Raw genomic sequence first — 12,743 nt, forward strand, 5'->3', positions numbered from 1 at the left:
GTGGGAAAAATGGAGAGAAAATGAGGAAATTGGACTCAAAAGTGAAGAAATTTGACTCAAAAGTGGGAAGAATTGACCCAAAAGTCAGGAAATTGGACCCAAAAGTGGGGAAATTTGAGTCATAAGTGGGGAAAATGGACCCAAAAGTGGGGAAAATGGACCCAAAAGTGGGGAAATTTGAGCCAAAAGTGGAGAGAATGGACCTAAAAGTGGGGAGAAAAGTGCCTCTTTTCTCCCCTTCCAGGACCCAAATTGCCCCTTTCAACCCCAAAATGGCCCCCAAATGACCCCAAATCAACCCCAAAATGGCCTCATTTGCCGTCGCTTCCCCCTTCCAGGACCTGATTTCTCCCTTTCCCCTTCCAGGACCTGAGTTGTCTCTTTTCTCCCCTTCCAGGACCCAAATTGCCACTTTCAACCACAAAATGACCCCAAATCGACCCAAAATGGCCCCCAAATGGCCTCATTTGTCCTCACTTCCCCCTTCCAGGACCTGATTTCTCCCTTTCCCCTTCCAGGGCCTGAGTTGCCTCTTTTCTTCCCTTCCAGTACTCAAATTGCCCCTTTCCACCCCAAAATGGCCCCCAAATGACCCCAAATCAACCCAAAATGGCCCCCAAATGGCCTCATTTGTCGTCACTTCCCCCTTCCAGGACCTGATTTCTCCCTTTCCCCTTCCAGGACCCAAATTGCCCCTTTCGACCCCAAAATGGCCCCCAAATGACCCCAAATCGACCCCAAAATGGCCTCATTTGCCGTCGCTTCCCCCTTCCAGGACCTGATTTATCCCTTTTCCCTTCCAGGACCTGAGTTGCCTCTTTTCTCCCCTTCCAGGACACAAATTGCCCCTTTCAACCCCAAAATGGCCCCCAAATGACCCCAAATCGACCCAAAATGGCCTCATTTGCCGTCACTTCCCCCTTCCAGGACCTGATTTCTCCCTTTCCCCTTCCAGGACCCAAATTGCCACTTTCAACCCCAAAATGGCCCCCAAATGACCCCAAATCGACCCCAAAATGGCCTCATTTGCCGTCGCTTCCCCCTTCCAGGACCTGATTTCTCCCTTTCCCCTTCCAGGACCTGCCCTGAGTTGCCTCTTCTTCCCCTTCCAGGACCCAAATTGCCACTTTCAACCCCAAAATGGCCCCCAAATGACCCCAAATCGACCCCAAAATGGCCTCATTTGCCGTCGCTTCCCCCTTCCAGGACCTGATTTCTCCCTTTCCCCTTCCAGGACCCACCACCCCACCTCTGATCTACCCCTTCGCCCCCCACCCGGAAGAGCTGTCCCTCTCCCGCGTCACCCTGAGCTGCCTGGTCCGCGGCTTCCGCCCACGTGACATCGAGATCCGGTGGCTCCGCGACCACCGCGCCGTTCCCGCCACCGAATTCGTCACCACCGCCGTCCTACCGGAAGAGAGAACCGCAAACGGCGCCGGCGGTGACGGCGACACCTTCTTCGTGTACAGTAAGATGAGCGTGGAGACCGCCAAGTGGAACGGCGGGACGGTGTTCGCCTGCATGGCGGTGCACGAGGCGCTGCCCATGCGCTTCAGCCAGCGCACGCTGCAGAAACAGGCTGGTAAATAAAGGATTGGGGGTGCGAAACCCTCGTGCAATGCACAAGATGGTGGAAAGTCGGGTCTTTTTGGGGTGAAAAGGGGAAAAAATGGGAGAAAATGGAGGAAATTGGGAGAAAATGGCGGAAATTGGGAGAAAATGGCGGAAATCTGGAGAAAAGGGGGGAAATGTGGAGAAAAGTGGAGAAAAATGGGAGAAAATGGGAGAAAATGGGATACTACGGGGTGATATGGGGGTGATCCTATCAGAATCTGGGGAGAAATGGGGAGAAATTGGGAAAATCCTATAAGAGTTTTGGGGTGAAAGTGAGAGAAAAGGTGAAAAAACGAAGAAATTGGGAGATATTGGGGGAGAGGGGGAGAAAATGGGAGAAAATGGTGGAAAACGGGAAAAAATGAGAAAAACTGGGATACTACGGGGTGATATTGGGGCGACCCTATAAGGTTTGGGGGAAAAAAGTGGAATTTGGGGGAAAATCGGATAAGTTTTTTGGGGTGGAAGGGGGAGACATTGGGATTCCATGGCGGTGCACGAGGCGCTGCCCATGCGCTTCAGCCAGCGCACGCTGCAGAAACAGGCTGGTAAATAAAGGATTGGGGGTACGAAACCCTCGTGCAATGCACAAGATGGTGGAAAGTCGGGTTTTTTTTGGGGTGAAAAGGGGGGAAATTGGGAAAAAATCGGGAGAAAATGGCGGAAACGGGGAGAAAATGGCGGAAATCTGGAGAAAAGGGGGGAAATGTGGAGAAAAGTGGAGAAAAATGGGAGAAAATGGGAGAAAATGGGGAAAAAGGGGATACTATGGGGTGATATGGGGGTGATCCTATCAGAATCTGGGGAGAAATGGGGAGAAATTGGGAAAATCCTATAAGAGTTTTGGGGTGAAAGTGGGAGAAAATGGGAAAAAGGGGGAGAAAATGGGAGAACGTGGGAGAAAGGGAGAGAAAATGGGAGAAAATGGTGGAAAATGGGAAAAAATGAGAAAAAATGGGATACTATGGGGTGATATTGGGGTGATCCTATAAGGTTCGGGGGAAAAAAGTGGAATTTGGGGGAAAATTGGATAAGTTTTTTGGGGTGAAATGGGGAGACATTGGGATTCCATGGCGGTGCATGAGGCGCTGCCCATGCGCTTCAGCCAGCGCACGCTGCAGAAACAGGCTGGTAAATAAAGGATTGGGGGTGCGAAACCCTCGTGCAATGCACAAGATGGTGGAAAGTCGGGTCTTTTTGGGGTGAAAAGGGGGGAAATTGGGAAAAAATCGGGAGAAAATGGCGGAAACGGGGAGAAAATGGCGGAAATCTGGAGAAAAGGGGGGAAATGTGGAGAAAAGTGGAAAAAAATGGGAGAAAATGGGAGAAAATGGGAGAAAATGGGATACTACGGGGTGATATGGGGGTGATCCTATAAGAATCTGGGGAGAAATGGGGAGAAATTGGGAAAATCCTATAAGAGTTTTGGGGTGAAAGTGGGAGAAAATGGGAAAAAGGGGGAGAAAATGGGAGAACGTGGGAGAAAGAGAGAGAAAATGGGAGAAAATGGTGGAAAATGGGAAAAAATGAGAAAAATTGGGATACTACGGGGTGATATTGGGGTGATCCTATAAGGTTCGGGGGAAAAAAGTGGAATTTGGGGGAAAATGCAATAAGTTTTTTGGGGTGGAAGGGGGAGACATTGGGATTCCATGGCGGTGCACGAGGCGCTGCCCATGCGCTTCAGCCAGCGCACGCTGCAGAAACAGGCTGGTAAATAAAGGATTGGGGGTGCGAAACCCTCGTGCAATGCACAAGATGGTGGAAAGTCGGGTCTTTTTGGGGTGAAAAGGGGAAAAAATGGGAGAAAATGGAGGAAATTGGGAGAAAATGGCAGAAAATTGGGAGAAAATGGAGGAAATTGGGAGAAAATGGCAGAAAATGGGAGAAAATGGGAGAAAATGGGATACTACGGGGTGATATGGGGGTGATCCTATAAGAATCTGGGGAGAAATGGGGAGAAATTGGGAAAATCCTATAAGAGTTTTGGGGTGAAAGTGGGAGAAAATGGGAAAAAGGGGGAGAAAATGGGAGAACGTGGGAGAAAGGGAGAGAAAATGGTAGAAAATGGTGGAAAATGGGAAAAAATGAGAAAAATTGGGATACTACGGGGTGATATTGGGGTGATCCTATAAGGTTTGGGGGAAAAAAGTGGAATTTGGGGGAAAATCGGATAAGTTTTTTGGGGTGAAATGGGGAGACATTGGGATTCCATGGCGGTGCACGAGGCGCTGCCCATGCGCTTCAGCCAGCGCACGCTGCAGAAACAGGCTGGTAAATAAAGGATTGGGGGTGCGAAACCCTCGTGCAATGCACAAGATGGTGGAAAGTCGGGTCTTTTTGGGGTGAAAAGGGGGGAAATTGGGAAAAAATCGGGAGAAAATGGCGGAAACGGGGAGAAAATGGCGGAAATTGAGAGAAAATGGGAGAAATCTGGAGAAAAGTGGAGAAAAATGGGAGAAAATGGGAGAAAATGGGATACTACGGGGTGATATGGGGGCGATCCTATAAGAATCTGGGGAGAAATGGGGAGAAATTGGGAAAATCCTATAAGAGTTTTGGGGTGAAAGTGAGAGAATGGGGAAAAAGAGGGAGAAAAGGGGAGAACGTGGGAGAAAGGGGGAAAAAGGGAGAAAAATGGCGGAAAATGGGAGAAAATGGGGAAAAATGGGATACTATGGGGTGATATTGGGGTGATCCTATCAGAATCCGGGGAGAAATGGGGAGAAATTGGGAAAATCCTATAAGAGTTTTGGGGTGAAAGTGAGAGAAAATGGGAAAAAGGGGGAGAAAATGGGAGAACGTGGGAGAAAGGGGGGAAAAGGGAGAAAAATGGCGGAAAATGGTGGAAAATGGGAGAAAATGGGATACTACGGGGTGATATTGGGGTGATCCTATCAGAATCTGGGGAGAAATGGGGAGAAATTGGGAAAATCCTATAAGAGTTTTGGGGTGAAAGTGAGAGAAAAGGGGAAAAAGGGGGAGAAAATGGGAGAACGTGGGAGAAAGGGGGGATAAGGGGGAAAAATGGCGGAAAATGGGAGAAAATGGTTAAAAATGGGATACTACGGGGTGATATTGGGGTGATCCTATAAGGTTCGGGGAAAAAAAGTGGAATTTGGGGGAAAATCCGACAAGTTTTTTGGGGTGAAAGGGGGAGACATTGGGAATAAAACAGAGAAATTGGGAGATATTGGGGGAAAGTGGGAAAAAATGGGGGAAAAAGGGGAAAAATGGGATACTATGGGGTGATATTGGGGTGATCCTATAAGAATCTGGGGAGAAAGAGGGAGAAATGGGGAAAATTGGGAAAATCCTATAAGATTTTTGGGGTGAAAGTGGGAGAAAATGCGAAAAGTTGGGATTCTATGGGGTGGTATTGCGGAAATCCCATCAGATTCTGGGGAGAAATTGGGGGAAATTGGGAAAAATTGGGATTCTATGGGGTGATATTGGGGTCGTCCTATTGGAATTTGGGGAAAAAATGGGGATTTGGAGGAAAATCCTATAAGTTTTTTGGGGTGAAAGGGGGAGAAACCCCTTCGTGTCCATGGCGGTGTCTGCAATAAAGGCCTCACGGCCCCACTGTGACGGAGTGATGGCTGTTGTTTGGGGTCGGGGTTGTTTGGGGTCGGGGGTTCTTTGGGGTCGTTTGGGGACAGGGGGTTGTTGGGGGGCTGTTTGGGGTCATTTGGGGTTGTTTGGGGTCGGGGGTTGTTTGGGGTCGGGGGTTGTTGGGGGGCTGTTTGGGGACAGGGGGTTGTTGGGGGGCTGTTTGGGGTCATTTGGGGTTGTTTGGGGTCGGGGCTTCTTTGGGGTCGTTTGGGGACAGGGGTTGTTGTTGGGGTGTTTGGGGTTGGTGTTTTTTGGGGTCAGGGGGTTCTTGGGGGGTTGTTTGGGGTCAGGGTTGTTTGGGGTCGGGGGTTGTTTGGGGTCAGGATTGTTTGGGGTCAGGGGGGTTGTTTGGGGTCAGGGGGGTTGTTTGGGGTCGGGGTTGTTTGTGTGGGGTGGTTGTAGGGTGGGGGGGTTGTAGGGTTGTAGGGTTGGTGGTTGTAGGGTTGTAGGGTAGGGAGATTGGAGGGTTGTAGGGCTGGTTGCTGTAGGGTGCGATGGTTGTAGGGTGGGGGATGTTCAGGGTTGTAGGGTGGGGTGGTTGTAGGGTGGGAAGGTTATAGGTTTGGGTGGTTGTAGGGTTGTAGGAGGGGTTGGTTGTGGGGTTGGGGGGTTGTAGGGTGGGCTGGTTGTGGGGTTGTGGGGTTGTAGGGTGGGAAGGTTGTGGGGTTGGGGGGTTGTAGGGTAGGGATGGTTGTAGGGTTGGAGGGTTGTGTGGTTGTGGGGTTGGGGCGTTGTAGGGTGGGGAGGTTGTGGGGTTGTGGGGTTGTGGGGTTGTAGGAGGGGTTGGTTGTGGGGTTGGGTGGTTGTAGGGTCAGAAGGTTGGGTTGTAGGAGTGGTTGGTTGTGGGGTTGTAGGGTTGTAGGGTTGGGTGGTTGTGGGGTTGGGGGGTTGTAGGGTTGGGTGGTTGTAGGGTTGTAGGAGGGGTTGGTTGTGGGGTGGGGTGGTTGCAGGGTGGGGTGGTTGTGGGGTGGGAAGTTTGTAGGGTGGAGTGGTTGTAGGGTTGTAGGAGGGGTTGGTTGTGGGGTTGAAGGGTTGTGGGGTGGGGTGGTTGTGGGGTTGGGGGTTGTAGGGTTGGGTGGTTGTAGGGTGGGTTGGTTGTAGGGTGGGATGGTTGTAAGGTTTCGGTGGTTGTAGGGTTGTAGGAGTGGTCGGTTGTGGGGTTGGGGGGTTGTAGGGTGGGATGGTTGTAAGGTTTCGGTGGTTTTAGGGTTGTAGGAGGGGTCGGTTGTGGGGTTGGGGGGTTGTAGGGTTGGGTGGTTGTGGGGTTGTAGGGTTGGGTGGTTGTGGGGTTGGGGGGTTGTAGGGTGGGATGGTTGTAGGGTTGGGTGGTTGTGGGGTTGGGGGTTGTAGGGTTGTAAGAGGGGTTGGTTGGGGGGTTGGGGGGTTGTAGGGTGGGGTGGTTGTGGGGTTGTGGGGTTGTAGGAGTGGTCGGTTGTGGGGTTGGGTGGTTGTAGGGTCAGAAGGTTGGGTTGTAGGAGTGGTCGGTTGTGGGGTTGTAGGGTTGTAGGGTTGGGTGGTTGTGGGGTTGGGGGGTTGTAGGGTGGGGTGGTTGTAGGGTTGGGTGGTTGTTGGGTTGTAGGGTTGGGTGGTTGTAGGGTGGGGTGGTTGTAGGGTTGTAGGAGGGGTTGGTTGTGGGGTTGGGGGGTTGTAGGGTGGGGTGGTTGTGGGGTTGTAGGAGGGGTTGGTTGTAGGGTTGGGTGGTTGTAGGGTCAGAAGGTTGGGTTGTAGGAGTGGTCGGTTGTGGGGTTGTAGGGTTGGGTGGTTGTGGGGTTCGGGGGTTGTAGGGTGGGGTGGTTGTAGGGTTGGGTGTTTGTAGGGCTGTAGGAGAGGTTGGTTGTGGGGTTGGGGGGTTGTAGGAGGGGTTGGTTATGGGGTTGAGGGTTGTAGGGTTGGGTGGTTGTGGGGTTGTGGGGTTGTGGGGTTGGAGGGTTGTAGGGTGGGGTGGTTGTAGGGTTTTAGGAGGGGTTGGTTATGGGGTTGGGGGGTTGTAGGGTGGGATGGTTGTAAGGTTTCGGTGGTTGTAGGGTTGTAGGAGTGGTCGGTTGTGGGGTTGGGGCGTTGTAGGGTGGGGTGGTTGTGGGGTGGGAAGTTTGTAGGGTGGAGTGGTTGTAGGGTTGGAGGAGGCGTTGGTTGTGGGGTTGGGGGGTTGTAGGGTGGGGTGGTTGTGGGGTGGGGTGGTTGTAGGGTTGTTGGAGTGGTCGGTTGTGGGGATGGAGGGTTGTGGGGTTGGGGGTTGTAGGGTGGGGTGGTTGTAGGGTTGTAAGAGGGGTTGGTTGGGGGGTTGGGGGGTTGTAGGGTTGGGTGGTTGTGGGGTTGTAAGAGGGGTTGGTTATGGGGTTGGGGGGTGGAGGGGAGGATGGCTGTGGGGTTGTAGGGTTGGGTGGTTGTGGGGTTCGGGGGTTGTGGGGTGGGGTGGTTGTAGGGTTGTAGGAGTGGTCGGTTGTGGGGTTGGAGGGTTGTAGGGTGGGGTGGTTGTGGGGTTGTAGGAGGGGTTGGTTGTGGGGTTGGGGGGTTGTAGGGTGGGGTGGTTGTCGGGTTGGGTGGTTGGAGGGTTGTTGGAGTGGTCGGTTGTGGGGTTGGAGGGTTGTGGGGTTGGGGGTTGTAGGGTGGGTTGGTTGTAGGGTTGTAAGAGGGGTTGGTTATGGGGTTGGGGGGTGGAGGGGAGGATGGCTGTAGGGTTGTAGGGTTGGGTGGTTGTAGGGTCGGAAGGTTGTGGGGTTGGAGGGTTATAGGGTGGGGTGGTTGTAGGGTTGGGTGGTTGTTGGGTTGTAGGGTTGGGTGGTTGTAGGGTGGGGTAGTTGTAGGGTTGTAGGAGGGGTTGGTTGTGGGGTTGGAGGGTTGTAGGGTGGGGTGGTTGTAGGGTTGGGGGGTGGAGGGGAGGATGGCTGTAGGGTTGTAGGGTTGGGTGGTTGTAGGGTATGAAGGTTGTGGGGTTATAGGGTTGTAGGGTTGTAGGAGTGGTCGGTTGTGGGGTTGGAGGGTTGTAGGGTGGGGTGGTTGGAGGGTTGTAGGGTTGTGGGGTTATAGGGTTATAGGGTTGGGTGGATGGGAAAAAAAGGGGAGAAAATGGGAACATTTGGGGAAAGAAGTGGGAAAATTTGGGGGAAAAATGGGGGAAAATGAGAGAATTTGGGGGAAAATTGAGAAAATTTGGGGAAAATTTGGGAAAATGGGGAAAAAGTGGTAAAATTATGCGTAAAATTTAGGAAAATTTGGGGTAAAAACGGGGGAAAATGGGAACATTTTGGGAAAGAAATGGGAAAAATTGGGGGAAAAATGGGGGAAAATGAGAGAATTCGGGGGAAATCTGAGAAAAATTGGGGAAAAAAATGGGAAAATGGGGAAAAAGTGGTAAAATTATGCGTAAAATTTAGGAAAATTTGGGGTAAAAACGGGGGAAAATGGGAACATTTGGGGAAAATTGGGAAAATTTGGGGGAAAATGGGGGAAAATGAGAAAATTTGGGGGAAATTTGAGAAAATTTGGGGGAAAAATGGGAAAATGGAGAAAAATTGGTAAAATTATGCGTAAAATTTTGGAAAATTTGGGGGAAAATGGGGGAAAATGGGAACATTTTGGGAAAGAAATGGGAAAATTTGGGGGAAAATGGGAACATTTTGGGGAAAGAAGTGGGAAAATTTGGGGGAAAAATGGGGGAAAATGAGAGAATTTGGGGGAAATTTGAGAAAATTTGGGGGAAATTTGGGAAAATTCGGGGAAAATTTGGGAAAATGGGGAAAAAGTGGTAAAATTATGCGTAAAATTTAGGAAAATTTGGGGTAAAAATGGGGAAAATTTGGAACATTTTGGGCAAAATGGAGAAAAAATGGGGAATAACTGCAAAATTTGGGGCAATTTGGGGGGATTTTGGGGTCCGGGGGGGCATTTTCTGATGCTGTCTTTCCGTCTGTCCCCTCCCCCCCCCCCCCCCACTTCCGGTGCCAGGGGCGGAAGTGGAGGGGGCGCTGTGCACGGATGAGGAAGAGGAGGAGGGGCTGTGGGGAACCATCGCCATCTTTGTGGCTCTGTTCCTCCTCAGCGTCTGCTACAGCGCCACCGTCACCTTCTTCAAGGTGAGGGGGCGGGACTTCCGGCGGGGGAGGGGGAGGGACTTCCGGTGGAAATGGGAGGGGTCAAGGGTGGGGGTGGGGTTTGTGGAAGGGAGTGGGGCTGGTGTTGAGGGTGGGGGGGGATTCAGGAGGCAGTGGGGGGGACTTCCGGGGGGAGGGGAGGGACTTCCGGTGGAAATGGGAGGGGCCAAGGGTGGGGGAGGGTTTTATGGAGGGAGGTGGGAGTTATGGTGAGAGGGGGAGGGGTTATGGTGGAAGGGGGTGGGACTTCCGGGGAGATGGGGAGGGACTTCCGGGGGGGATGGGGAGGGACTTCCGGGGGGAGGAGGAGGGACTTCCGGTGGACATGGGAGGGGCCAAGGGTGGGGGAGGGGTGCATGGAGGGAGGTGGGATTTATGGTGAGGGGGGAGGGTTATGGTGGAAGGGGGCGGGACTTCCGGGGGTGGGAGGGACTTCCGGGGGGACTTCCGATGGAATGAGGAGGAGTCTGAAGTGGGGGAGGTGTTTATAGAAGGGGGCGGGGCTTCTGTTGAGAGGGGGAGGGGCTTCCGGAGGGAATGGGTGGGACTTCCGGGGCGGTAGGGGAGGGATTTCCGGCGGGGGGGGGACTTCTGTAGAGGGGGAGGGGCTTCTGTTGAAAGGAGGTGGGGTTATGGATGGAAGGGGGAGGGACTTCCGGGGGTAGGGGGTGGGACTTCCGGGGGGAGGGGAGGGACTTCCGGAGTGGGGGGGGGTGGTTCTGGATGGCTTCTGGCAGCCATCTTGACTATGTGTGGCAGCCATCTTGTTTGAGCGCATTGACCCCCTGGCGGCCATCTTGACTAAGGGTGGCAGCCATCTTGTCTGAGTGCGTTGACCCCTTGGCAGCCATCTTGACTAAGGGCGGCAGCCATCTTATCTCAATGTATTGACTCCCTGGCAGCCATCTTGACTAAGGATGGCAGCCATCTTGTTTGAGCGCATTGACCCCCTGGCGGCCATCTTGACTAAGGGAGGCAGCCATCTTATCGCCATGTGTTGACCGCCCTGGTGGCCATCTTGACTATGTGTGGCAGCCATCTTGTTTGAGCGCATTGACCCCTTGGCGGCCATCTTGACTAAGGGAGGCAGCCATCTTGTCAGAGTGCGCTGACCCCTGGAAGCCATCTTGACTAAGGGTGTCAGCCATCTTGTCCCAATGCATTTGACCCCCACCCGTTGGCGGCCATCTTGACTAAGGGTGGCAGCCATCTTGGCTAAGGGTGGCAGCCATCATGGCTGAGTGCATTGACCCCCACCCCTTGGCAGCCATCTTGGCTGAGGACAGAAGCCATCTTATCTCAATGTGTTGATGCTTTGGCAGCCATCTTGTGTGAGGGCAGCAGCCATCTTGCCCCAATGCGTTGACCACACCACCACTTGGCAGCCATCTTGACTAAGGGCTGCAGCCATCTTATCTCCATGTGTTGACTCTCTGGCAGCCATCTTGACTAAGGGTGGCAGCCATCTTGTCCCAATGCATTTGACCCCCGGGCGGCCATCTTGCCGAGGGGTGGCAGCCATCTTATCTCCACGTATTGACCACCCTGGCGGCCATCTTGACTAAGGGTGGCAGCCATCTTGTCTCAATGCATTGACCCCCACCCCTTGGCAGCCATCTTGTCTGAGTGCGTTGACCCCCACCCCTTGGCAGCCATCTTGGCTGAGGGCGGCAGCCATCTTATCTCAATGTGTTGACCTCCCCCGGCCTCAGCGGCCATCTTGGCTGAGGCCGGCGGCCATCTTGTCCCCTCCCCACAGGTGAAGTGGCTCTTCTCCACCGTGAGACATCCAGTCTCACACTGGGTTGACCCCATGGCAGCCATCTTGACTAAGGGTGGCAGCCATCTTGTCCCACTGCATTGACCCCCACCCGTTGGCGGCCATCTTGGCTAAGGCCAGCAAACATCAGCCATCTTGGCTGAGGGCGGCAGCCATCTTATCTCAATGCGTCGTCCCCCCTGGCGGCCATATTGACTAAGGGTAGCAGCCATCTTGTCTGAGTGCGTTGACCCCCACCCCTTGGTAGCCATCTTGGCTGAGGGCAGTGACCATCGGCCATCTTGGCTGAGGACGGCAGCCATCTTATCTCAATACGTCGACCCCCCCCCCCCCACCTCCCCGGCCTCGGCGGCCATCTTGGCTGAGGCCGGCGGCCATCTTGCCCCAATGCGTCGACCCCCCCCCCCCCTCCCCGGCCTCGGCGGCCATCTTGGCTGAGGCCGGCGGCCATCTTGTCCCCTCCCCACAGGTGAAGTGGCTCTTCTCCACCGTGCTGCAGCTGAAGCAGGCGCGCGCCGCCGCCTACTGCAACGTCCCCAAGGAGACCGTGTAACGCCGGCCCCCCGCGGCCCCCCAAAAACGCCCTTTTGGACCCCCAAAAAATGCACTTTCTTCACGTCACCCCCAAAGGATGCTTCCGTTCCCCCCCAACCCCCCCCAAAAAAAAAGATATATATATATATGGGGGGTTTTTGTGTGTTATTTTTGTTGCCTCGCTGTGGAATGGAATAAAATGGAGCGCTGGTCGGCCCGTGGGGGGAGCGTCTGTGAGTTGATGTGGGGCTCTATGGGGCTCTATGGGGATCTATGGGTCTCTATGTGTCCCTACAGGTCTCTATGGGGTCTCTTGGGGTTCTCTATGGGGCCCTATGGGTCCCTGTGGGTCTCTATGGGTCCCTATGGGGTCCCTATGGGGCTCTATGCGTCCCTATGGGTCTCTATGTGCCAATATGGGTCCCTATGGGTCTCTGTGGGTCCCCATGGGTCTCTATGTGTCTCAGTGGGGTCTCTGTGGGTCTCTATGGGTCCCTATGGGTCTCTATGTGTCTCTATGGGGCCCTAGGGGTCTCTATGGGTCTCTATGGGTCTCTGTGGGTCTCTATGTGGTCTCTATGGGGTCCCTATGGGTCTCTATGGGGTCTCTATGGGGTCTGTGTGGGTCTCTATGGGTCTCTGTGGGGTCTCTATGGGTCTCTATGGGGTCCCTATGGGTCTCTATGGGGTCTCTGTGGGTCCCAGTGGGTCTCTATGAATCCCTATGGGGTCCCTATGGGTCTCTATAGTCCCTATGGAGTCTCTATTGGTCCCTATGGGTCTCTATGGGTCAGTATGGGTCCCTATGGGTCTCTATGGGTCAGTATGCGTCCCTATGGGTCTCTATAGGTCTGTATGGGGTTTCTGTGGGTCCCTATGGGGTCCCTATTGGTCTCTATGGGTCTCTATGGGTCCCTGTGGACCTCTGTGGGTCTCTATGTGTCTCTATGGAGTCTCTGTGGGTCCCTATGGGTCTCTGTGGGTCTCTGTGGGTCTCTATGGGTCCCTATGTGTCCCTATGGGTCCCTAGGGGTCTCTATGGGTCTCTATGGGTCTCTGTGGGTCTCTATGTGGTCTCTATGGGGTCCCTATGGGTCTCTATGGGGTCT

This window comes from Gallus gallus, chromosome 35 (genome assembly GCF_016699485.2).
Source record: "Gallus gallus isolate bGalGal1 chromosome 35, bGalGal1.mat.broiler.GRCg7b, whole genome shotgun sequence".
Lineage (NCBI taxonomy): Eukaryota > Metazoa > Chordata > Aves > Galliformes > Phasianidae > Gallus > Gallus gallus.